This window comes from Oryx dammah, unplaced genomic scaffold (assembly GCF_014754425.2).
Source record: "Oryx dammah isolate SB20612 unplaced genomic scaffold, SCBI_Odam_1.1 HiC_scaffold_18, whole genome shotgun sequence".
Lineage (NCBI taxonomy): Eukaryota > Metazoa > Chordata > Mammalia > Artiodactyla > Bovidae > Oryx > Oryx dammah.
The window spans coordinates 99,248,454-99,264,208 of record NW_024070202.1 but is presented as its reverse complement, the minus strand read 5'-3'; the positions used below and the strand labels follow the sequence as shown (position 1 = coordinate 99,264,208).

Genomic DNA, 15,755 nt, shown 5'->3' with positions numbered 1-15,755 from the left:
CCTATATTCTGTTCCTGTTTAAACAAATTTATAATTTTATGTATCGAATCTCATTCTGATATGGTGATCGTCACATCTTGGATTGTATTTGGGTTTGGCCTGTCAGAAAATGATATGATTAATAAAAATGATCATTTGGGGGTTACACTTTATTCTGAATTATCTTACGTCTGTGTTAGGATCTTGGTGTTTTTTTTTTTTTTTGGTAAGTCTAACTTTTGTAAAGTGAATTCATCTAAAGTAAATAGCTGTAATCAAATAGGTCAGTTTTCTTTTTTAAAAAATTTATTCCAAAGTTAAATGTGTTTAAATGATGCTTTAAAGGTCTGGGTATTACATAGTCCCTTTACAGTCCCATGTCTATTTAGCACTAGAATAATGTAAGGGTCATTTTTAAGCATAGCTAATAATAACCACATGGATTGTTGTTAAGAGTCAGTTTCTTCAAAACTTATTCTTATATTTAAATTCTGAGAAGTCCTTGTTAAGTTTATTCACTTTGATAGTAAAGATTATTTATAAATGCAATTCAAATTTAAAAACTTCCTTTTATTTGCACACACATATGTACATATATATATAAATAAATATATAGGTGGCCATAGAGAAAAACGTAAAATTATTATATAATAAACTACATGAAATTCATTTTATCAAAGCTAAGGATAAAAGTTAAGTCTAAAATCTTTGGAGGTTGATAAACTTTGACCCTTTCCATTGATCTTTTTGTACCTACCCATATGTTTATTTTATTAAGAACCTATGCTGTTATTTACCTCATTGGTTGCTAACTTTGTAGTACATTATGTAAGAATTTGTAGTAAAAATTTATTTCAGATGCTTTTAAATACACGTCTTTATTCTCATTAAAAGTGTTGTCATTCTAATTAAAGTCATGTTCTGGGTTTATAGCCCCTAGAGAATAATGCAGAGCAGAAATGTAAAATTTAGATTATCTCTTTGTGACAGCATTTGTTATTCCCTGAATATAAAAGTAATGTTGCTATTGAAGGAGAGCTGAAAAATATACGAATGCATAAAGAAGAAAGTAAATATTGTATGTGATCTCAATACTCAGACGTTTTCACTAAAATGATTTGGTGTATCTTCCTTGCAGTGTGTGTCCTTGTAGTCCTTTTCCTTTCTGTGAATGTATATATACAGAAAATTGCATTGGTTTGTTACATTTTAAAATTTAATACCCATTATTATGAATATTTTCCCATGTTATGAAAACATAATTTTTATGACTGTGTAGTATTCCATTATATGTGAGTATTGCACATTTATTAAACCAATCTCCTACTGGTGTATATTATCTTACTTTCATTTTGGTGCTATTATTTATAACACTGTGATAAATGTTTTTTCATGTAAACATTTTGGTTATAGTTTTGATGCTCTTAAAACTGCTAAGTCAATGATTATGAGTATTTTCCTTGAATTTTTTCCTGCACATTTGCCAAATTTGATAAAATCTTTCTTGCTTTAATTTATATTTGATTAATATGCTGAACTTCTTGTGCACCGTGAATTCATATCTCTTTGCCATGTTTTATTGGTGTATTTAAGTGTTTTCTGTGCAGTATATAGGCTAGCTTCCCCCATTAGTTGACCAAGTCTATTTGTTTCAAAATATTTAAGTCTTCTGTGTCGCTCAAGAAAGTTGTTTTTGGTCTTTTCCCTGCATTTTTAAATCAAATCTCCTACCATCACCTCTTCCTGTCTAAGAATCTCTAGGAACTAAAAATTAAGCAACAGTATCAGAAAGTGGTATAATCACAATATGAAAACACCTTATTATTTTTAATTTATTGGGCTTTTTTCTTTATATTAGAAGTGAAAATTAGAATTTACCAACATGTCTTTTCAGCATTTTAACAGTAGTTAGCTGTCTTTAACTTATGTTTTTGTGATCACTTATTAATATAGATTTACTAATATTTTATTAACTTTGCCTTCATATAAAGTATAGTCAGAGCACATTTATAATTGTTTCAATTACAGGAGAGGAGTGTCATAGCAACCACAAGTTGTAGGGGAGAAAAGAAAGGGGGAAATTGAAACAGTATACCTATTTAGTAACTTTGGCCAAAATCAGTGCAACTGAACTTTAGCTGGGACCAGAATTTTGACATGGTTACCTTTGCTTAACATAAGTACATGATAAATGAAGGATATTTGAGAGTGGGAGAAGGGTTTTTTTGTTGTTGTTGTTGTTTATTTAATGCAAGGCACACCCCCCCACCCTAGGATTTATTAAGGATAGTTGATGGCCTAGGTTACATAGAGTTATTGGTGTTCTGTTTTATTTGGCAAGCTCCTATAGCTTGTTTCCTTTGCATGTCAACCCCTGCCAGAGAGTAAGTTTGACTGTCAATATTACTGAACGTCTGCTTTGGTCTCCACTTGTACCTTACCACCATACAGGGTACAGGTAGGGATGCATTTGTAGACAAGTTTTCTTCTTCCCTCAGACAAGACCTGCCAAGTTAGAATGAAGAGCAGTACAACTCTTGCTGTGGTCCTACCTGAGAGAGAACATTTTCCTTATTCAAGTTGAGAATTAAACTTTCTAGGGACAAAAAGAATGGCCCTTTTTCTTCCTTTTCTTGGCATTCCTGTGTAGTGAGCAGCAGTTTAAGAAGAATTTCAAGAAAGCAAAACTTGAAAATTTATATATTGACATTAAACTGAAATGTACTTTTCTCAGTTGTAATTAAGCCAGATTATAAATATTAAGAATATCATAGCTACTAATCATCATGGAACCCCAACATGGTCCCTTGATACACATTAATGTTAGTAAGTGAAATTTTCTATAATATGTCTTATTCCTCTATCACTTAAATGAATAATTAACTAGAGGGTGTGTATCATTTGTTCTTCACACACATCCCTCCATTATTATGGGTTTGAGAGTATATCAGTCAGATTGGGTTTTGACTGTGGATACGCTGTTTTTCTATTAGTTATTTTGAAATGATGAATAAAAATGTAGAGAAGGGGAAGTAAGGGAGCTATGCAGTAGCGATGCTTAAGGACTGGATATTCTGTTTTTAAGTTCAGGGCTTTGAAATACCTTTATTTACATTGAGGTACTATTTGTGCACCAATCAAAGACTTAGACAGGGTAGTAGTAGGTAAATGGCTGCTGTATGCCCAGGACAGTGTATAGGTCTGCTTACCTTGGGGGACAGATTATGGAATGTGCAGATCACGCAAGTCAAGTTTATGACTTGATGCTGTGACTCAGAGAAGACACCATTGAAGGAATTGAGATGTTCGGCTTTAGATTCAGGTAGAAAGAAGATTGAATAAAAATTTGATGTCTTCTGTGTTCATTTAGTAGTTCTGTGTGGTAGACATCATTGTTATCTTACTGCTGGCAGGAATACTAAATCTCAGAGAGTTTAGGTAATTTACCAGTATCCTCCACAAATAAGTGATAGACCAGATTCTGACCAAAAGTCTGTCAGTTTTAAGCCCAAGCTCATTCTTCCACTGTGCCATTTCTTAATCTAGAAGAGGCGAAATTTAAGACTCTAACATGAATTAAAAACTCTAGCGTGAATCAAACTAAATCAGTTAAACTATGCCATAACTGTATGTAGTTTGACCTTGAAGATCTCTGGTACTTAAGGCTTATACCTCAGGATAAATATAATGGATGTACTATCAATCTCAGGGAAGGTTTAAGCAAAACCTTCCCTAAACCACAGATTGGTGGCAGTAGAGGATAAGCTAAAGAAATGGTGAAAAGAAAATTTCTCTAGAAATTTGTCCATTTTATCACACTGAAGGAAAAGGTGTATTTTAAAAAACTATATGCAGCTATATTTATATTGAAAGTCAAATATAAGCTTTAATAGACTGAAGGCATAATGAGAGTGCCTTATTTATTTAACAAAATGGAAGTGGCACTGCCTGAATCGTATTCTTCTGTCCTAATATAATTTGGTAAACCCGTGAAATTTAGAAAGGATATGGTCCAGATAATTGTATATAATAGTCTTGAGAGAACGTGTTAAATCATATATAGATTTTTGAATATCTGCAAACTCTGAAATCTTATGTAAAATTGTGTGTGTTTGTGTATGTATGTATACTTTTTTGGAGGGAGGAGCCATGACCTAAAAATAGTTATACATTACTGGTGTATGTTGATACCTATACAGGTAAATTCAAGAGCAGTATAAAGCAGTAATTCTCAAAGTATGGACAAGTGTCATGAAAGGTAGCCTACATTGTTTTTGTAAAGTGGACCCCCCAGTAAGGCATTCCGTCTTTTGAAGTAGGTAAATTATTTATAGTTCTGAACTTTTATTTTTGCATAAAGCTAAGGCTGCTTACTGTTAAATTAAGTAGGTGGTAAAGTTTGCTAAAATTGGGTGTTTATATTAAAATTCATGAATTATGAGATTTTTCTGAACTTATTTCTCAGTCTTTCCTTATTTTTCTTAAGAAATCTTACTTAGTCCCATGATATATTTGGATATATAAAGTTACTGCACATGTGCACATACATACTGGAAAACTAGTCAGTCAGCTCTCGTATCTTGCGCCAATGAAGTAGAATATTTTCAAAAAGTTTAGAGAGCCACGGTATTTTTTCCGGAGGGTGGTTGTAATAAGTGCAAGGAAGGGAGGGGAAGGGTAGGGATTGGTAAGAATGGGTTAGAGATAGAAGTTTTTGGTGCCTTTATTTCTTAGAAGAAAAGACATGTCAAATATCTTTTTAAGATCAAACTTTACTACTGAAATACAAAATTATAATGAATAGATGGATATTTTGCTTTTTGTTTTTGAAAGCTTGCAATAGTCTGTGATGTTTAGGATGGTGGATGTCCATCTTTCAGTTTTAATATTAAGGATAATTAATTTTTTGTGCTTACCAGTAATAAAAGCATTTATTTTCTTTCATATTTGGTATGTCTTGGAGTTATGAGAAACTTGCAGTTAGAATCATACTTGCCAACTACAATCAGTCTAGGTTTCCTGAGGCATTTTTTTCTTGCCATGTTAATTGTGTCATGTAACTTAAGATGTGGCCGTATTTTACTAGCAAAGTAATTTTAGTGTCAATGTGTATTTGAAGCCCCTGTATCAAAATAAACTCTTTAAAAGCAAGCTTCCTGTCTGTAACTTAAATTTGTCCTTTGCAGTAGCAAATGTTTATCTCAGTTTTAAGACTTTGGCGAGCATGAAAAATTAAAGTGAATTATTCTCAGTGAATAAGGGAATATTTAGGAGCAGTATAAGTATGTACTTGGGTATATAGTAACACAACAGAAATTTGGAAATGTCCATTATACTGACATTTGCCTTAAATTTTACTTTATGTTCAAAATGCAACAAAAATTAGTACAACCTTGAAGACTATTTTTATCTTTTGAATATGGTAAACCAGGAAACTAAACCTCACTATTTTTCTTATCCAACTCCCAGTCCTTGAAAATGATTTTTTCTTTGTTTCTTCTACTACATAATTGCTTGTTTTATGTTATAATTTTTAGAAAGCAGCCAAGAGACTATCGTTAGGAATTTGGTTGATGTCACCACCAAGGAAATTAAAGGAAGTCAAACTCAAAAATTACTCAGTGGGCCAGTTAGAAGCTAGCAAAGTTGGCTAAGTATCTGAAGATCCAGAGAGAGGCACTTTGCAAATAGTTGTGAATTCGGTTTCTTTACCTGTAAAACAGTATTTAAATTTGATGTTAATGATTCCTTCTAGCTCTAAAGCCTAATAATTTCAGAGACTTTGAGGAGACTTGATACTTTTTCACTGTATTCCTTTTCCACTAGAACAGTGACCTTCAGACACCAAATATCTCAATTTGGACTGAGTCAGAATCTCCAAGGACAGAATCTAGATATATACTCTATACTTTAAATAAATAAATATTTATGTTTATATTTTGCAAAGCTCCATAGCACCAGATTCCAACTGTTGGGTTAACTGGAAAATATTTACTCCTGAGAAATCTGTAATTTCACCTAGATTTCAAAACTATTTAGGACTAGAATTTTAAAAAAAAATTTTAGTGAGACTGTATGAAAACATGTTTACAAATTTTTATCTACAGGGATTTATACATACAGCATGACCTTCTAGAAATAATACCTTGATTGTGTTATGAAACCTAACTTCAGTTCAGTTGCTCAGTCACGTTCCACTCTTTGTGACCCCGTGGACTGTAGCACACCAGGCTTCCTTGCCCATCACCGACTCCCGGAGCTTGCTCAAACTCATGTCCATTGATTGGTGATGCCATCCAACCATCTCATCTTCTGTCATCCCCTTCTCCTCCTGCCTTCAATCTTTCCCAGAATCAGGGTCTTTTCCAATGAGTCAGTTCTTCACATCAGGTAGCCAGAGTATTGGAGTTTCAGCTTCAGCATCAATTCTTCTGATGAATATTCAGGACTGATTTCCTTTAGGATTGACTGCCTTGATTTCCTTGCAGTCCAAGGGACTCTCAAGAGTCTTTTCCAACACCACAGTTCAAAAGCATCAATTTTTTGGCGCTCAGCTTTTTTTATAGTCCAACTCCCACCTGACTACTGGCAAAACCATAGCTTTGATTAGATGGACCTTTGTCAACAGAGTAATATCTGTTGTTTTTAACATGCTGTCTAGGTTGGTCATAGCTTTTCTTGCAAGGAAGGAGCAAGCGTATTTTAATTTCATGGCTGCAGTCATCATCTGCAGTGATTTTGAAGCCCAGGAAAGTAAAGCCTGTCACTGTTTTCATTGTTTCCCCATCTATTTGCCGTGAAATGATGGGACTGGATGCCATGATCTTTGTCTTTTGAATGTTGAGTTTTAAATCAGCTTTTTCACTCTCTTTCACTTTTATCAAGAGGCTTTTTAGTTCCTCTTCACTTTCTTAGGTTTCACTTTTTATGAAACCTAACTACCTATTAGAATTTCCTAATCCCACTTGAAACCAGTGCTTATCAGTCAACTGTGTGATTCAGGTGTCTTGATTTCTCTCTCTTCATATTGTTACTGGACAACGATGGTTCCAAGGCTAACATGCTGTTCTTGCACTTCTTAAACCAGCTGAACTATGAGTGTAGCCACTGCAGCCAGGACCTTGCTTGTTTGTTACTACAGCCCAACTTGCAAAAATTCTGTTGGGACATTCTGGCCTTTCTTGGGGCCATACTTAATCGGCTGAGATGATCTTTGATCTCTTTAATTCTGCTCCAGGCTCAAAGGGCTCAGTCGAAGCAAGGAGAGGAAGACCTCAAAGAACCTGTGGAAAGCCAGCAGCATGAGATTGAATCCTGGACCCTGGAATTAAGGGCTAGATCGAGAAACTGGTAAAATCCATCAGCCAACTGAAATGCCAGCAGGATGTCTTTGCCTCCAATATGAGTCAAACCCAGTGAGGATACCCTTTTTGGACCCCTGTCAGACCAGACAGCAGCAGCTTTTTCAGGAAATTCTCAGTGAACTGGTCTAAAGGAGTAAGGAGGTGTTAGATGCCTCCAAAGGACTACTGGGCCAATTACCCTAATTAAAGTATTGCTGTTGAAATGGAGGCATGGAATGTCCAGCAGCACAACGCCTGCAGTGCAGTGCCCGTGGACCATTGGCTGGATCGGCTGGAGAAATGTTCACAGCTAAGTTGTTGTTTCACCTGAAGAAGCTGATGGAATTGAGTTGCTCAGTTATATATCAGGACGACCCTCTGACCCAAGGGGCGGACCTGTAAAAGGTCCCATACAGAGAGTTGCTTTTACGTCTGTTCCACAAAGCCTTTTTGGTAGAAACCCAGCTGTGCAATTCCTGAACTCCCCATTGGCCCCTCATCCTCAAGACTGGGAGGAAGTTTACTGTTCAAACAAGGCTGCTGAAGAGATTCCAGGAAGGCTGTGGGTCACTGACTGTGGAAGTCTCCACTGACTGCGGAAGTCTCCACTGACTGTAATCTTCCTCAGTTATAGTCATCCCTTGGTATTCATGGGATTGCTTCCTTAGGATGCCAAAATCCTTGAAGGCTCAAGTCCCTTGTATAAAATGGTGTGGTATTTGCACATAACCTACAGATATCCTCGTGTATACTTTAAATCATCTCTAGATTACTTATGATACGTAATGCAATGTAAATGCTAGGTGAATAGTTGCTGGCACAAGGGAAATCCAAGTTTGCTTTTTGGAACTTTTCTGGAATTTTTCTCCTCTGAATATTCTTGAATCTGAATAGGTGGAACCCATGGATGTTGATGACCAGCTGTACAAAGTTTATAGAAGTTCAACCTTCTGACTTCAAACTAGAAAACTTTGTGCCCCAAGAAGAAGCAGAGTCAGATTTTAATTTGGGTCTTTGGCTCCCTGACTCCGGAGCAGTGTTCAGGTGGTTCTGGAAAGGGCAACAGTAGGGGACTGCTGGGTTCAATAGGAAGTGCACATTATCAGCTTCATGGTCGGATACAACTGCCAGGATCTGAAGCAGGAGCTGAAAACAGACACCCTCTCTTTGATGATTATTTCTAATGTGAACCTACTCTTGATTGCCTGGTCCTTGATTCTTTGGTTCAGTCTGGTCAGTTCAGACCCCTAGAATCAGCAGTTCTTTTCCAGCACTGCCAGGAATGCCAGCTTCTGAAGACCATCTCTGGTCTTTCTGCTGTACTTCAGTGAATCATTGGAAGGGGGCATTATCTGCTCCTGGTTGAATGATGATGAAGTGCAGCAGGAACGTACTCCCGTCATTCTTGCTAGCTGAAGTCATCAACTACTAACAGCCTCTTTGAGGAGAACTTACCTGAGAACCTGCTGTACTTCTCCACTCCTGAAGCCCGAGGGATGAGGCTTTTGGGTGCTATTATAGGAGGAAGTTAATTTTCAGGAACAGAGGAAATACCTGAAACATAGGCTTATTGTGGTCTCTAAGAGACAAGTGGATGGGCTAAAACAACCACTAGAGCCAGAACTGGAATCATTAGAGGGGGAGCCCAGACTGGCACAGGGGGCTAGAGCTAAGCCTGAAGTTAGAGTCACTGCTTGAGCAGGGCTGGATCTGGGACCAGCAGTAGAGTGTACTCTAGGCATGAGATCACAAAGAAAGCCAGAACCAAACCCAGGACCTGAACTGGAGCTGGAGCCTGTTCTAGAGTCATTCCCATGGACCCCTAAGAAATAGGTCTCTATCTTCATTAGTAAATGTGATATTTATATTTGCTTTCCTTTCTTAACTTTCTTGGCATGATAATGGGTGGATGTATGTTGAAAAAATTTATTAGTATGACAGAGCTTAATGAAGAAGGAATTTGGACACCTGATCCCAGGGGAGTTGTGAGAACTTTGACTGGTTAGTGGTAACTCTGAGATACATGTTTTCTGTTCAGCCATCAGAGTGCAAGAAGTGTACATTTATTGCAGTTAATCTTGGGAAATGTACTTTTTCTTTCTGTTGAGTTTATACATTCATTTGCGAGGACTCCCCCATCTTTATTTTCCGTTTTGACACTGATAGTTGAACTTACTATCGCAGGTTTAATTATAATTGACCCATGTTTTTTACATAACAAAAAACTTTTTTTTTTTTACAACCCACATAACAAAAAACTTTCTAGTTATATCCTTATTCCTAAAGTTGTCATCTATTATTCCTTGAATTTGTTAATTATTAAAATAAATTGAAGAATATACTAAAATTGAATGGGACTTAAGCTTACTAAATCTTGCCCTGATCCTGATTTTTCAGTAGCTGTCTTTGAATTGATGACACTGATATAAAGATTTTGATCTAGAGATCTTTGATAAGACCTTCCCAGATGAAGTGTTAAGTATTCATGAATCAGTGTTTATGAAACTGTAGTTGGTATGATGGGAAAGATGCTATAAATTATTCTAATTAGTTGTAATCCAGAAACAGTCTCAAGGTTTAATTCTGAATGCTATAATATTTTCATATATTACCCTTGACATTAGCAAGATTTACCTCATCTAAGTTGAAAATTATTATTTAGTGCTTTCTAATGGTGATAATTGAGGAGGTGAACCAAGATGAAGACACTGAAATTTTCTTTTGTGATATCTTGCTCTCATCTTTCTGTTTCTATGACTACTCCTTCCTCTCGTTTTTAAGCCCTTATTCCCTATTGCAAGAACAGTGCAAATGTGTGGAAGGTGACAGAGTAGATAGCACCAGGAACCAACCTCTCCACCTGGACAACAATTGCCCTTGCAGAATCTGTCTAATGAAACTGTTCTTGAACTCTTGAGGTCTTTTGAAGTCTTGCAGCTTTCAGGGAAAGACCTGGCAGTTAATTTTGGTCAACTTCCACTCTCAGCACAGTAGCCTCCCACCCCCATCCCCAGCCACATGGCAGGTGTTGTGTACATGTCCCTAGAGCAGCTTGCCTATAGCTGGTGGAAGACAGGATGGACATAGTGGACCATGTCCTCAGATCCTGAGGGTCTCTGCTCTGACTGCTGATCATAGCTTCTGATCACAGGTGCAGACAGAGAGGCAGGCAAGCATTGTTGTAATTCCTCTCATAGTTACAAGTCCCTTCCTCTCTGACTGAAGTGATTTCCAGAGAATTTGATGATACCCACTTGCCATACCCCTTTAATTTTTGCTTTTTCTCCTTTTGGGACCTCGGCATTAAAGACTAGGACATTCAAAAACAGCTACATATAAGGAAAAAATTAGAAAGTTACTCTGCATGTCCAGGGAAGGCTCAAAAAAGACCTAAGAAGACCTTAAGTTTACAGCTAAGACTAATTCTCAGTACAGAGATAGCCTGCAACAATGAAAAAAAAAAAAACCAAACACAGCAACTGGTAACAAAAAGAGCAAACCCTGGGGAGAGGGGAGAATCTGATTTCCAGAGGTACCATGTTACTAGATAGATTCAAATGAACAGTGTTAAACAAAAAAGATCAGAAGGCATACAAAGAAACAGAAAAGAATGATCCATTCAAAAGAAAATGATAAATCAACAGAAACTGTCTTTGGAAAAGACCTAAATGGCAGATATACTGGACAGGCTTTAAAGTAACTCTTACAGATTCTTAAAGAATTAAGGAAAGATGTGCAGAAAGAAAAGTGATGCGTGAAGAAAAATGGAAGCATCAATAAAAGGTAGAAAAATTTAAAAGAAACTAAAAAAAATTCTGGAGCTGAAAAGTACAATAATTGAAACAAAAAATACTCTAGAGGATTCAAAGACAGATTTGAGAAGACGAAAGAATCAGCAAACTTAAAGATAGGGTGATGGAAATTATCTAGTCTGAGGAACACACAAAGATTGAGGAAAGGTGAACAGCCTAAGGGACTTATAGGATTCCAGGGGACCAGCAGGTGCATTATTGGAGTTCAGAGGAGAAGAGAGAAAGATGCAGAGACAATATTTGAAGAGATAATGACTGAAAACTTCCCAAGTCTGCTGAGTATATAGCATCCAAGAAGCTTAACAAATTCTAATTAAGGTGAATTCAGAGACCCACAGTGAGATACTTGAGACAGTATAATCAGAGAGGGCAAAGGACAAAAGAGAGAATCTTGCAAGCAGTAGGAGAAACAAATCATCACATAGAAGGGAATCTTAATCAGCAGATTGCTTATTAGAAACTTTGGAGGCCAGAAGGCACTGGGCTGATAGACTCAAAGTGCTATAAAGAAAATATATATACACACCAACCAAGAGTCTTCTGTCTAGAAAAACTGTTCTCAAAGAGTGAGGGAGACACTAAGATATTGCCAAATAAACAGAAGCTAAGGGAATTCAGGACCTCTAAACCTGCCCTGCAAGAAAAACTCAAGGAGTCTTGCAAGATGAAATAAAAAGACATTAAGCAATACCCCAGAGCTGTATGGAGAAATAAAGATCTCAATAAAAGTAAACCTAGTGTTATAACAATGGTTTGTAACATGCTTTTTTCTTCCTGTAGACCTTAAGAGCAGTATGTTTAAGGTCCAGTACTTTAGTATAAAAGCTGATATTACCCTGCTTTGTGACTTCAAATCTTGTTTTCTACGTAATTTAAGAAACTGCATTCAGAAGAATTATTGGGGGCACACAATGTGTGAAGATACACTTTTGTGACATCAGTAACCAAAAGGGCTAGGGAAGGAGCTATGAATCTTGGTATATTGTTAAAGTTAAGTTAGTGTAAGTTTAAGGTAGACTGTTGTGACTTTAGGGTATTAAATGTAATTCCCATGATAGCAACAAAGAACTCTAGAATATACACAAAAGGAAGTAAGAAACATTTCACTACAGAAAAATAAGCTAAACATAAGATAATAATGCAATAAACGAGGGGGAGAGGCTATAAGACATATAGAAAACAAATGGCATGATGACATAAATAACTTCTTACTGCCAGTTATGTTAAATGTAAATGAGTTCAGTTTTCCATTCAAAAGAGATTGGCAAAATGGATAAAAATACGTAGTCCAGCTATATGCTGTCTATGAGAGGCTCACTTTTGACCCAAAGTCACAAACTGGCTGAAACTGAAAGAATGGGAAAAGATATTCCATGCAAATAGGAATCAAAAAAGATTAAAGATGGCTCTACTAATAGCCCATGGACAGAGAAACCTGGCAGGCTACAGTTCATGGAGTCACAAAAGAGTCAGACACCACTAGCAACTAAACAAAAACTACTTCTAATATCAGACAAAATAGACTTTAAATAAAAAAGATTAATGAGACAAAAAGGACATTATATATTAATAAAAGCTTCAGTACAGCAAGAAGATAGAACAGTAATAAACATTTACACACTTAATGACCAAAATATATGAAGCAAAACCTGACAGAATTGAAGGGAGAAATAGTTCTGCAATCCTAGCTAGAGACTTCAGTACCCCACCCATAATAATGGATAAAACAACCAGACAAAAGATAAGGAGAGGATTTAAACAACACAAACATATACAGAACGCTAGGTACAGTATTCTGTATATGTTTGTGTTGTTGTTCAGTAATAAAATACATACTCTCAAGTATACATGGGACATTTTCCAAGATAGACCATATATATGTTAGGCCACAAATCAAGTCTCAGTAGATTTAAAAAGATGAACATACAAAGTTTCTTTTCTGACTGCAGTGGCATAAAGTTAGAAATCATTAACAAATGAAACCTAGAAAATTCATAAGTGTGGAAATTAACACTTGAACAACTAATGGGTTCAAAAAGACATCTCAGGGAAATTAGAAAATACTTAAATGAATGAAAATGAAAACACAGCATACTGAAACGTCTGGGAAGGAGCAAAAGTGGTGCTAAGGGGGAAATTTATAGCTCTAAGTGCTATATTATATTAAAAAATATAAAAGATCCCAAGTCAACAATCTGACCTCACAGTTTAAGGAGCTGGAAAGTGAACAAATAAGCCCAAAACTAGCAGAAGGAAGAAAATAAGAAAGATTAGAGCAGAGATAAGTGAAATAGAGTATAGAAAAACAATGGAGAAAATTGAGGAAACCAAAAGTTGGCTCTTCAAAAATATCAACAAAACTGACAAAACTTTAGCTAGGTGAACTGAGAAAAAAAGAATGTCTCAAATTACTAACATAAGAAAGTGAAGTGGGAATATTGCTACAAATACTCCAGAAATAAATATGAAAGTACTGTAGACAGTTGTATACCAACAAATTGAATAACCTAGATGAAATGACTCCAAGAAACACAAAACCTACCATGACTGTGTTACAAAGAAATAGAAAGCATGAATAGATGTATAACCAGTTAGCATATTGAATTAGTAATTAAAACCTTCCCACCAAAGAAAAGTTCTGGACCTAATAACAGCTTGATTGTTGAATTCTACCAAGTATTTAAGGGAGAACTAATAGCAGTCTTTTTCAAGCTTTTCCCCAAAATTGAAGAGAAGAGAATGACTCCTAATTAGTTCTGAGACCAACATTACCCTGATAACCAAAGCCAAAGACACTGTAAGAAAACTTCAAACTCCTAATGAACATTGATGCACATATCTTTAACAGAATACTCACAGAGTTCAGCACATTGAAAAGATTAAATGCCAAGACCATGTGTGATTTATTCCTGGAATGCAAGGATGGTCTAATGTATGAAACTTGAACAGTACAATATGCCATATCAACAGAATGTAAGTTAAAAGCCGTATGATCCCCTCAATTGATGCAGAAGGAACATCAGACACAAACACTCCTGTGACAAAAACAGTTAACCTAGAAATAGGAAGCCACTTTGGCATGATAAGAGCCATATATGAAAAACCAAAGTGAACATCATACTCCATGGTGGCAAGACTGAAAGCTTTTCCTGAGACAAGGAACAAGGCAAGAATGGGATGCCTCTTCCACTACTTCTCTTCAACACAGTATTGCATTTTCTAGCCATAGCAATTAGCCAAGAAAAAGAAGAGGCATTTAAATTGGAAAAGAATATGTAAAGTTATCTCTTTGCAGATGGTATGGCTTTATATGTAGAAAATCCTAATTGATTACACGCAGAGACACACAGAACACACCTGTTAAAACTGATAAATGAATTCAGCAGTGCAGCAGTATACGAAGTTAACATGCAGAAGTCATTTGCACTTCTATACATGAACAGTGAACAATCTGAAATGAAATTACAAAAGGAAGCCCATTCACAATAAGACAAAACAAAATACATGGCTGAAGTGACGTAGCACACATGCACGCATGCAAGACTTGTATAAGAATATGAAACATTGCTGAAAGAAATTTAAAAAGACACAGAAATAAATGAAAAGACCAATGTTTATGGCTTGGGATACTTCATATTAAAATGTCAGTTCTACCCAAAGCTGTCTACAGATCCCAGTCATGTCAAAAAATCCCAGTTTTTAACAGATGAAAAATCCATCCTAACTTCATACAGAATCTCAAGGGACAAATAGCCAATATAATCTTGAACAGAAGAATAAAACTGGAGGACCCATAGTCCCTGATTTCAAAACTTATATAAAACTTATACAAAATAGTATGATGTCGATATAAAGATAGTCTATAGACCAGTGAAATAGAGAGCTTATAAATATTAACTCATATATAGCCAAATGATTTTTGACAAGGTCACTAAGACTACTGAGGATAGGACAATCTTTCCAACAAATGGTTCTGGGAAAACTGGATATTCACATGCAAAAGGGTAAAGTCGGTTGCCTGCCTAACACCATATTCAAAGATCAATTCAAAATGGATCTAGCACCTAAATTTAAGACCTTAAACACCCCCTTGCCCCGCAAAAAACCTTAAGAGAAAATGTAGGATAAACCTGATGACATTGAATTTGGCAGTGATTTTCTGGATATAACACCAAAAACACAGGTAACAAAAGAAAAAAATAGATAAATTGGACTTCATGAAAAGTTAAAAATATTATCAATCAAAAGACACTATCCACAAGTCACAGAATGGGAGAAAATATTTGCAAATTATAAATCTTTTAAGGATTATTAACCAAAATATGTAGAGAACTCCTAAAACTGAACAGCAAAAAATGTCAAATTCAAATATGGGCAAAGGATTTGAATAGACATTTTCCCAAAGAAGATTTGTGAATGGCCACTAAGCATGTGAAAAGATAAACATCACTAGTCATTATGAATATACAACTGAAAATTACAGTGAGATACCTCCTCATACCCATTCTCCTCACACTCGCTATAGCCACCATCAAAAAAGCAGAAAACAAGTGTTTGAAGAAATGCGGGGATATTGGAGCCCTTGTATACTGTCGGTGAGAATTTAAAATGGTACAGCCTT

At 35.9% G+C, this 15,755-nt stretch overlaps 1 protein-coding gene across 6 annotated transcripts in view; it reads left to right on the top strand.

The window, feature by feature from the left end:
- The window catches only part of CNOT4 (CCR4-NOT transcription complex subunit 4), a 152,064-nt gene that overhangs the window by 99,768 nt on the left and 36,541 nt on the right, over nt 1-15,755 (top strand). The gene's annotated exons all lie outside the window — the stretch shown is intronic.